We start from the raw sequence: 12213 nt of genomic DNA on the forward strand, positions 1-12213 counted from the left end.
CTCTCATCCAGACTGCTTCATGAACATCTTCACAAAAATCTTCTCCTATTGCATAGTCTCTCATCTAGACTGGTGGTCTCTTATTCCTCGCCTTATTCGAGCTAGGAGAGCTTGCTTCAGCCAAAGAGCTAAATAAAATATTTTCCTCTGCAGTATTTTCATCTGCCGCTTCTATATCATTATTTTCATCTGCCGCTTCTATATCATAGAGTCCGTAGGCTTTTGACTCTTCACTAACTCCCAGCACAACATAACTCAAACTCTTATCATCTAGCTTAGTTCTCTGAGATGCCTCCTCTTTTTGTCTCTGAATCAACTCGAGCTCACAATATTGTTTTTCTTCCTTCCGCTGCAGCTCCAGAACTAATTGTCGTTGTGCTTTTTCTACCCTTCATCTATTCTCTTCCAGCATTTTATCTAGCTCTTCTCTCTCTTTCGTGCTTGTTCTTCTTTCTGTGTTGTAGTAGTTAAAGCGGCTTCTTTCTCTTTGTCAAGCTGCACATCAACATCATCAAACAACTTTGTTCGACCTTCCTCTATTCTCCTCTGTATTTCTAATTTAGTCTCTTCAGAGTTTAGCCTTTCTTCAACCTTCTTCTGAATTAGTTTTTCCATTTTCCTAGCTGCATCTTCTTCTGAATTAGTTCTTCCATCCTCCTAACTACATCTTCTTCTAACTTCTTCAACTCTGCTTCATGCCTTTTCTTCTCTTCTTCCTCTTTCTTAAGCTTCTCTATGGAATGATTCTGATCAAGTGGATGCACAACTAGGACTGGAACTGAACGATTTGGGGAAAAGAGATAACGAGGAAGACCTACTTCTGCGTTGGCGACTGAGGGAACTTGAACGGCTGCTCCTCCTAGAATGGGTAGTGGAATGATAGGGGGAAAGACTTGGGTCCCTTCTACTTCTCTGACTATGGCGATAGGAATTGGAGTGGTGAGTGTATGACAGAGACCTTGAACCACTTCTCCCCATAAGTTTCTATTGAGTTTGAGTGTCTACTACAGGCTGAGATATAGCATGCAATATGAACATTCGATTCAAAGACATCTTTGTCTCCATGATTAAGCCTCTCTCAAGATGAAACACCTTGCATGTTCCATTTTGAAATAAAAAGGTAACCCCCTTTGCTTGCAATTTACCACTACTCAACAAATTGTTCCTTAGGTCTAGCACATAGAACACTCCTGTGATTATCATTATGCTTCCATTCACTTCCAGCCGTACATTACCCTTTCCGGTTACAACCATGCTTGACATTCCCATTGAAAATGTCCTAGCTTGTGACAGTTATAGCACTCCACTATGGCCTTGTTGAAGGTTTGTTTGCCTCGTCCCCTTCCTCTGCCTCTAAAGCTTCCACGACCTTGACTCCTTCCTCCAACAGACTGCACAAGTGGACTCTCCATCGACATACTTTTATTATGACGCACTTAGAAGACTGCTACTTCTAGTTTTAACTAGTTTAGGGCATGGCTCTGATACCAAATTGTTAGGAACAGAAAAAGAAAATTGGAAAGATCAGAAGAATTGGGAGAAATCTCTCATCCAATTGAAGAATGATTAAATCAAATCTAATTCAAATAACTAGATCAAATCTAATCCAAATAACTCAATCAAATCTAATCCTAACATTTACCATATCTATTTGGTATCATATTTATGTCTCGTATCTATATCTCATTTTTATTTTTGTGACCCTGAGATATTTTGATTTTATAAATAGATATCTTCACAAAAATAAGTTTAATTTATGTTGAGCTGGAGAACAAAAATTTACACTTAAAGGACGTTGATACTTGGGACTTTGATTCCTCTTAGTGTGAAGCTTGCATCTTGCAATTACTTGGGTAGAGAATGTGTTTCACTTAAAATTCACTCAAGAGAAAATAATCAAATAACGAACCATATTTGAAAGAGGATAATATATATATTTTTTTTTAATCTTTGGAAAACAAGAAAGAATAAAAATTAAAACATGGCATGAATGACATCTTCTTGAATCTTTGTTTTGTTCTCCTAAATGTATATAAAAAAAATCTTATATATTTTTAGATATAATTTAAGATTACCTATTGAAGAATGATTAAATCAAATCTAATTCAAATAACTAGATCAAATTTAATCCAAATAACTCAATCAAATCTAATCCTAACATTTACCATATCTATTTGGTATCATATTTATGTCTCGTATCTATATCTCATTTTTATTTTTGTGACTCTAAGATATTTTGATTTTATAAATAGATATCTTCACGAAAATAAGTTTAATTTATGTTGAGATGGAGAACAAAAATTTACACTTAAAGGACGTTGATACTTGGGACTTTGATTCCTCTTAGTGTGAAGCTTGCATCTTGCAATTACTTGGGTAGAGAATGTGTTTCACTTAAAATTCACTCAAGAGAAAATAATCAAATAACGAACCATATTTGAAAGAGGATAATATATATATATTTTTTTTAATCTTTGGAAAACAAGAAAGAATAAAAATTAAAACATGGCATGAATGACATCTTCTTGAATCTTTGTTTTGTTCTCCTAAATGTATATAAAAAAAATCTTATATATTTTTAGATATAATTTAAGATTACCTATTTAATAAAACTCCATCCAAACTTCTACTCATAAATTTAATTATTGTTTGTATACAATTGTTAATATGTAAGAAAATACACGTACGAAATGTTTATACTATTGGTAGTACATTAGTCTCGGTTGTTTGACTAAAACAATGCAACCATTGTCCAAACGAAAGAATTTGATTCGAAGCTATCTCCTAATAGAGGGAGGCTCAATTAGACTTTGTTGTAAGATTTGACCCTATCAATTTGAATAGCGTAACTATCTATAAAAGTGTTCCAAAGTGAGTCGTGGAGAAGATTTGCCTTAAAATCTAGTTCCAATTAAGGATGTCAATGATGAAGAGAGGTTTGCAATTGTGAAGAAGTTCCGTCATATGCATGGGACGCTACGGCCATCCAATAAGCTCTTGTAGTATTATCTCTTTTAAGGAATTCATTATCTCTTTTAAGGAATTCATTATCTCTTTTAAGGAATTCATTATCTCTTTTAAGGAATTCATTATCTCTTTTAAGGAATTCATTATCTCTTTTAAGGAATTCATTATCTCTTTTAAGGAATTCATTATCTCTTTTAAGGAATTCATTATCTCTTTTAAGGAATTCATTATCTCTTTTAAGGAATTCATTATCTCTTTTAAGGAATTCATTATCTCTTTTAAGGAATTCATTATCTCTTTTAAGGAATTCATTATCTCTTTTAAGGAATTCATTATCTCTTTTAAGGAATTCATTATCTCTTTTAAGGAATTCATTATCTCTTTTAAGGAATTCATTATCTCTTTTAAGGAATTCATTATCTCTTTTAAGGAATTCATTATCTCTTTTAAGGAATTCATTATCTCTTTTAAGGAATTCATTATCTCTTTTAAGGAATTCATTATCTCTTTTAAGGAATTCATTATCTCTTTTAAGGAATTCATTATCTCTTTTAAGGAATTCATTATCTCTTTTAAGGAATTCATTATCTCTTTTAAGGAATTCATCAAATTCCCTTTACAATAAGTCCTCTCTCTATGTGTTTGTGGGACATTACCTATAAGTGGGACATTACCTATAAGTGGGACATTACCTATAAGTCCTCTCTCTGGGACATTCTATGTGCTTGTGGGACAATGTGCTTGTGGGACATTACTCAAGCGAGACATTACTCAAGCGAATTCCCTTTACAATAAGTCCTCTCTCTATGTACTCGATATAATAATCCTTATATAAGTATCTTTTCTTTTTCTACCCACCTTATACATAACACGTTAAATTAATTCATACTTAAAAAAATAATTTCTCCCTTTTGGAGATGCGGGGTATTGATTCCCGTACCTCTCGCATGCTAAGCGAGCGCTCTACCATCTGAGCTACATCCCCACAATTTTTGCATCACAAAATCCTAAATTTTCCGTCATCAATAATAGTGAAAATGAAGAAATATTGCTACCCAACATGTCATGAATAGGGAAAAATTGAAAAGAAATAATATATTAGATAGTCTTATTTTTGGAGATGCAAGGTATCGATCCCTGTAGCTTTTGCATGCAAAGCGAGCACCCTGCCATCTAGGCTACATCCCAGTGATTGTTACACTATAAAACCCTAAATGTCCCATCATTAATAATAGTGAAAATAAAATACTTTCTTTTGGAGAGGCGGGTTATCAATCCCCGTACAACTCGCATGCAAAGCGAGCGCTCTACCATCTAAAGCTATATCTCTACAATTTTTACGTCACGAAACCCTAAACGTCTCGTCATGAATAATAGTGAAAATGAAAAAATATCGCTACTCATTATGTCATAAATAAGGAAATATTGAATAGAAATAAAATTGTAATAACGAATAGTTTCTTTTGGAGATGCGAGGTATCGATCCCCGTATCTCTCGCATCACAATTTTACATCAAAAAACTCTAAACTTCTCATCATCAATGATATTGAAAATGAAAAACTATCCCCGCTCATTATGTCGTAAATAAGGAAAAATTTAAAAGAACTAATATACTTAGTAATCGTTTCCTTTGTTGATGCATGGTACCGATCCCAGTACTTATCACATGGGATGCAAACGCTCAACCATCTGAGCTATATCCTCAAGATTCTTACATCATAAAATCCTAAACATCTCGTCATCAACAATAGTGAAAATAAAAAATAATGCTATTCATTATGTCATAAATAAGGAAAAATTTAATAGGAATAAAATAGTAATAACGAAACTCTTTTGGAGGTATGGGGTATCGATCCGATCCCCGTACCAATCGCATGCTAAGCAAGAAATCTACCATCTAAGCTACATTCCCACAATACTTATATCAGAAAACCCTAAATGTCCTGTCATCAAGTGAAAATGAAAAAATATCTCCGCTAATTATGTTATAAATAAGGAAAGGTTGAATAGAAGTAAAATATTAATAACAAATAATTTCTTTTTGAGATGCAGGATATCCCCTTACCTCTCGCATGCTAAATGAGATCTACCATCTAAGCTACATCCCCACAATTGTTGCATCATAAAACCCTCAAATTCCCATCACAAGCTACATCCCCACAATTGTTGCATCATAAAACCCTAAATTTTCCATCATCAATAATATTGAAAATGAAGAAAATCTAGAGATGCAGGGTATCGATCCCCATACCTCTCGCATGCAAAGCGAGTGCTCTACCATCTAAGCTATATCCCCAAAATTCTTATGTCACAAAGTCCTAAACATCTCGTCATCAGTAATAGTGAAAATGAAAAACTATCCCGGCTCATTATGTCCTAAATTAGAAAAAATTGAAAAAAAATAATATATTTAGTAATCGATTCAATCGGAGATGCAAGGTATTGATCCCCGTACTTTCCACATGGGAAATGAACGCTCTACCATTTGAACTACATCCCTACAATTCTTACATCAAAAAACCCTAAACGTCCCTTCATCAATAATTGTGAAAATGAAAAAGTATCTCTGCATATTATGTCATAAATAAGGAAATATTGAATAGAAATAAAATATTAATAATAAATAGTTTCTTTTGGAGATGCGAGGTATCGATCCTCGTACTTCTCGTATGCTAAACCGTACCTCTCGCATCCTAAGTGAAGCTACATCCCCACAATTCTTGCATCACAAAACCCTAAATTTTCCATCATCAATAATAGTGAAAATGAAGAAATATCGCTACTCAACCTTCATGAATAAGGAAAAATTGAAAATAAATAATTTTGAATAATATATTTAATAACATAGTTTTATTTTGGAGATGCGTGGTATCTATCCCCGTACCTCTCGCATGCAAAGCAAGCGGTCTACCATTTGAGCTACATCCCCACGATTCTTATGTTACAAAATCCTAAATGTCTCGTCATCAATAATAGTGACATGAAAAACTATCTCTACTCATTATGTCGTAAATAAGAAAAAATTGAAAAGAAATAATATATTTAGTGATCGATTCATTTGGAGATGCAAGGTATCAACCCCGTACTTTCCACATTGGAAGTGAGCGCTCTACCATCTGAGCTACATCCCCACGATTCTTACATTAAAAAATCCTAAACCTCTCGTCATCAGTAATTGTGAATGGAAAATATCTCCGCTCTTTATTTCATAAATAAGGAAAGATGTAATAGAAATAAAATATTAATAACATAGTTTACATATGTGTCACTTGTGTTATTTTAATGTATTTATTTACTTGGTAAATGTCTTTCATACCACTAGACCAAATGCCCTTGTTATACCACTTGAAACGTATGTATGAAGCCTTGGGATGGGATGTTAAGAAAGACTATGAGTATTAAGAGCATGGTGATAAGTATAAAATGTCGAATATGAAGTCCTTAGATAAGAAGAGATCATACCACTAAACCAAATGCCTTTTCTTGAACACCCAATATTTTTAGCTTCTACTCAAATATATTTTTCTCTTAGTAGTTGGAGGGCTATAAAATGAAAAAGTTGAATTGTTATAATATACCAGGGTTATCAAATAAACCAACAACCCAACAAAAGAAACAAACTAATCAATTTTGGTTGGATTGATTCGGTTCAGTTCATCAGTTTGTTTGATTTAATTTTTCTATTTTGCCTCGTATGACAAGAAAATAAAGTTGTATTGAATGCACCTTAATTTCATTTATGACAAACTCATATGAAACATAATTGCATTAATAGTACTCAGAGTTGGAGTCTATAAGCATTTCATGAACTTCAGTGCAATTCATGCTTCATTAAAGATGAGATGAACTTTAGTTATGTAGGGGAACTTTAAATTGCTTCATGTGGAGCTTCAATAACTATATGCTAGTTACAATCTTTAGGATTGACTAATTGGACAGGAATTCATGGATTTAGGGAAATTTTTATGTAATTATCAACTACAACTTATGTTTTCAAATTTTTAGGACATAATTTAGGTAGTTGTTTTTATGAGTCGTAAACTTGTTTCTTTGCATAATATGGATTTAGTTGAACTATTATTATCGATAAGATGGAGAAAGAAATTGTCTTTGAATTGACTAATAGACCTAGGTTCATCGTTGTTGTCTTTTAACTTGTGATTTTGCAAAAAGCTTAACTAATATGAACTGTCATGTCACAAGAACTTTTAAATCAAGAATATACCCTACACATCATTCAAGATGGCAATAAAATGGAGTTAAATTGAACGCACTTTACTTTCATGTTTGGCGTGTTCAAGATAAAACATAATTGTATTATTGATATTGAGCCTGGAGTCTATAAGAATTTAATGATCTTAAGAGAAATTCCTGTTTTATTAGAGGATACCAACTTTATTTAAGGTACTAGGAGTTCAAGAATCTCGATTTGAATATGGTTAAGGAATAGTAAGATTTGAAAGTTTTGAATTCTAGACCAAATTTGTACCTAATTATTTCTTTTTATGACTAATTATAAATTAAGAGAAAAATATTTTTGTAAAGATAGATTTATCTCTAAAGCTTTCGTGACGAAACCATGTTTAGACTAGCAGTTTAAAGTCAGGAGATGCGGTCACAGGTGTGATTATTTTGGATGGGTTCGTAATAGAACTTACCGTTGAGATGAGGGAGCCTTCAAAGGTTGTGCACTCACAGATGGGGTTGTTATGTAGCGTTAGTCTGTCTTTGTGTTTGAGTTTTTTTGTACTTTTTTTTTTGTTTTTTTGTAATTGTATCTCAAACCCTTTTTTTTCTTTTGTTTGGATAAATTTGAACAACACCGTCTTATAATTTAATTTAATTTTATATTTAATGTTGTGTTAGTTTTCTCAATCTCATTTTAATTTTACAACATTTTCTTATTTTATATTAATTTACTTTTATTTTTATTTGTTTTCACTCTCAATTTTAGTTTCTATTTGAGTTTTGAACCCTTGAAATTTGGGTTGTGACACATTGGTACCAGAGCAGCCAGATTTTAAATTATATAGATTTTTTCTTAGGATAAAGAGTCGTATATCTCTATGACTCAGCTCGATGACACGTCTCTCCGCGACCAAGTAAGTAGTCTAACCCTATTTTGTAGTATATGATATGTTGTAAAACTTGTATGAATTTATTGTATGTTTTGATTTTCGTGGTAGTTATAAAATGTCCCTGGACGTTAAAGAGTGAACGTTAACTATATAAGACAATAGTGGATCAACGTTATAGTGTCTAGATATGGTGAGGAGGAAAAGAGTGGTCATGAGATATCTTACTAGCCATAGGAAAACAGAGAGTTGCCGTTGCACAGTGTGAGACATCTATCCATGAAATTTTGGTACTAGAAATGAAGAAACTGGAGATGGTCCCCAAACGGGACCATTTCGAATCGCAATTTCTTTGGTTCCCTGGCAGCGTCAACCAAATTAACCCTACGGCGTGACAATCCTTGAGCTTCCACTCCTCCGTGGTCATGGTATCCAGCTTCACCCCCAAAATGGGTTCTTGAATATCTTTCTCGTATAGATAATCTTCAATCTGCATCTTCTAGAAACTGATATCGAATCCATCAAATTTTTCAATTCCAGTTTTTGAACTTTCCATCTTCACAGATCATGGTGAATCTCTCCTCGCTCTAATACTAGTTATTAGAATCACACAACAGCGCACACACTTGATCTAAATGAACACAAAAAATATGATAGAGAAAATGTAAGAAGAAATATTGACCAATGGTTTTGTATTAATGACTTTAGGTATGCAAAGAGAGGATATGGAGGATGAGAAATGTACATTTAGGAAGCACTGACTAATGGGTATACATATTATTTCAGTTTATTATATATAGCTTCACTATATGTAACCGCCTACTATATATAATTATTTAGTATATATTTCTCTATCAGATTTTTACTATATATCTTCAGCCTTAGCGAACAACATACCTAAAACAGATCACTGAACAGACTGCGCTACACCTCTTCTCACCCCCCGGAGCATATGGATCCACCCAATCGATGAACACTCAAACCAAACTCGCCCATCCTTTTTGGCACAGGGACGCAAGAACCAATCCAAGTAATCTACAGTGGGGAGACCCCTTAAAGCAACAAGCGAGAATGGCTAGGTTGATAGCAGGGTTAAAGAAAAGGGGAGTATGAAAAGACGTATCGCGTAACCGTCCCTGTAAGCAACTTCATTCTTTCTTGATCTATGATCCGACTCTTGGGTTTGGATAAGTAGGACCTCTTGGTTCGGGGAAAACTGGAGATGTTGGCTAAGAAAGCTAAGCAGGCAAGTATAGGACGGACAAAATGCACATACAAATTGATTGACATGATCCCTCTCCCTCTCTCTTTGGCTAGTTGGCTAGTTGCACGATAAGCGGGAAAGCATATCAGGTAGGGAAAGAAAGGCTACTCGATCTCCTGTCAGGCCAACCCTCAACGGCGAGCTCACCAGGAAATGCTATAAGTCCGATAGAAGTCCAAGGTTTCGTCTACTAAGGACCAAGAAGCTCTTGAAGGAGCTAACATGAAATGAGAAATACATTCGTTTACGACAACTAATAGATAGCGAACCTTTTGGTAGAAACTGAATGATCCCTTGGCTCGGGCAAGAAAAAGAAAAGGTAGTCGTACTCCTACTTTTTTCGTCGGACGATAGAAAAGTTTGAGCTGAAAGATTGAATCACACCTGGTAAGAAAGGTGGGCTTAGCAGGTTTCTCCAAACGTATAAACAAAAAGAGGAAGCAACCGGTTCTAAAGAGGATATCGATACGCATACATTCTAGCATGGAAGAACCTAGCTGAACCGGATCAAGGGTCCTAACTTAGTCCGACTGACCTTCTTTGGCTGGCCCCCGCCCTTGTAACAAGGTCAACCCATACGTGCTCTTTCCTTTCATTTAGCGAGATAGCTTACCAGCTCTTTCGGCTCATACCAGCAGTATGAAAAGCGGAATCCTCATTCTGAGTCGAGTCCGCATTGCCATATGAATCGACATCGGTCAAACCAAGATCTCCTATTTTTTCTTTAATGAAAGCGGATCTAACAGTTTCGATAAAACCAACGTCTTCTAAAGAAGGAGTCGTTTTGCCTTGATCATTGTGGACATATGTAGTCCCGCTTTACCTTTGCCTACCGTGAAAAGGAAAGTTCCCTCACAGTAGGCCTTCCCAGCTCCCGAACGTCTTTCTATCAATTGAGAGAGGTATAGAATAGTACAACAAACCAACAAGACAAGAATTGACTCATAAGATGGGCGGTCAGGGAAACGATTTCATTTGTGTTATCCACCAAGGAAATGATCAAGGAATTCAAATCCTGAATAAAGTACTGTAGGCAAGCGAATCTTTTGAAAATGAAAGCGTGTAGAACTCATATCCACTTTCTCTTCGATTCGTAAACTTCGGATCTGATTTTCCTTTCCTCTCTTGGTGACTGAGAGACAATTTAGGCCTGGCGTGCATCCGATTCGGTCAACAATAAGGTACAAAGTGGATTGATTAAATGGGCTTGAAGTTCCATTATCATTAGGTCGAAGATCTCTACTAGGTTTAACGCACTTTGGTAGTTGCGAATGTTGGCGTAATCGAATGTCTTTCTCATTCAACATTCTCTCTTACCAAGCACTCATACTCGCCAGGGTTGAGGAGACAGTCCGTGAGCTAATTGGGTTTCAAGATTGCGTATACGCGAAAAGAGCTTGCTTTTGACTTTCTCCTCGGCGTTTTGTGCCCGGTTCTAGTTCAGGAAAGGGTCTGATCTCTTTCATTGGAGCACATTGATGCCGAAGGAGTCTTCGGAACCGGTGGAGAGGCTATGATGACTTCAAGCTATTCAAATAGCATGACTGATACTACAAAGAAAGGGTATCTAAGTCACACTAGTGGAATAGCTTTTTCATAATAATTATCTCGATATATGATACAAAAAACCTGCCTGATGACTGATAAGGTAAGGGGTTTCAAAAGACAAAAGAATGACAATTCTACGTGTGCTTTTTTTTTTTCAGTGTGCGCGGTTCGCCTGCCTTCCTGACCACGGATAGGCTATGGGGCTTTGCACTTCGGCCCATGAGAATACCATATCAAGGTGACAGGATTCGAACCTATGGCTCTCTGAAACTTCTTCATCGGTTATGAAAAGTTCCTAGAAAGAATGAACAATTTGAAGAATGAACAATTTGTGTAATGCTCTTTTTGAAGTCGGGCTCGAGACGGTCTTTATTCTTCCAAGAATATGTTTCATTCTCTATTCTCATGTTCTTGGTTCAATGTTTAAAAATCACATTTTAAATTATATTATCTTGCTTAATTCATTTTGATATAATATTGTTGGGGGCATTTTGAGAATTCTCTCACACCCAAAACAATAATCATACCACTTAGACCAAATGTCATTGTAGTCGATCTTTAATTCTTAGTTGCTAGTCTATATATGAAATTTATATAAGTTGAAGCAATGCACACGCATTCCTTTGGGTTAGGCCCATTGAAAACTATTTTATTTTTTTATTTTTTTTCCTTTCAAAATTGTGCTTTGTTTTCTTTTGGAGGGGCATTTCGAGAATTGAACTCAAGACCTCTTGCACCCAAAGCAAGAATCATACCACTATAACAAATGCCCTTATAATGGACCATATATTAAGTTGTTTATGGAATGTATCATCATTATTTCATTTATTTACTTTGTTAATGAAATCCATGAGCAATTATTATTATATCTTTTAGATCTAGACCGCTGTTAAATTATTTACATAGGGTTTACGATAATTACTGTAGAGAGAAGAAAAAAGAATAAAGAAGAAAAAAGAAACACAAGTATTTAATGATGTAAAGATAAAAAGATAATTAGTGTAGAAAGAAGAAAAAAGAAACACAAGTATTTAATGATGTAGTACTTGCTTTCTCTGAGGCTCATCTTTTGATATATGAACATAGGGGCATTCCAAGAATTGAACTTGGGACCTCTCGCACCCTAAGTGAGAATCATACCACTAGACCAAATGCCCTTTCTAAAAAAAATGCAACATTTTTAATTCCTACTCAATATATTTTTTTCTCTCAAGTTTGAAATCTATTTTCATTGGCGGTTGTTGGACTATAAAACAAAAATTTGATGGTCTAGTATTTTACTTGTAAGTAAGGCATGTAATATTGAATTGTTCTACTATGCAAGTGTTATCAAATAAACTACAACCCAACAAATGAAT

The 12213-nt window shown here is 34.7% G+C and overlaps 2 non-coding genes across 2 annotated transcripts; both read right to left on the reverse strand.

Moving 5' to 3' along the window:
• Nucleotides 1-3879: 3879 nt before the first annotated feature.
• TRNAA-AGC lies at nt 3880-3952 on the reverse strand. The gene has a single exon. It is a non-coding gene; the product is annotated as a tRNA-Ala (tRNA).
• Nucleotides 3953-11940: 7988 nt separating this feature from the next.
• Nucleotides 11941-12012, reverse strand: TRNAP-AGG. Its single transcript has one exon. It is a non-coding gene; the product is annotated as a tRNA-Pro (tRNA).
• Between the last annotated feature and the right edge of the window lie 201 nt (nt 12013-12213).

Source organism: Cucurbita moschata, unplaced genomic scaffold (genome assembly GCF_002738365.1).
Source record: "Cucurbita moschata cultivar Rifu unplaced genomic scaffold, Cmos_1.0 Cmo_Scf00268, whole genome shotgun sequence".
NCBI classification, from domain to species: Eukaryota; Viridiplantae; Streptophyta; class Magnoliopsida; order Cucurbitales; family Cucurbitaceae; genus Cucurbita; species Cucurbita moschata.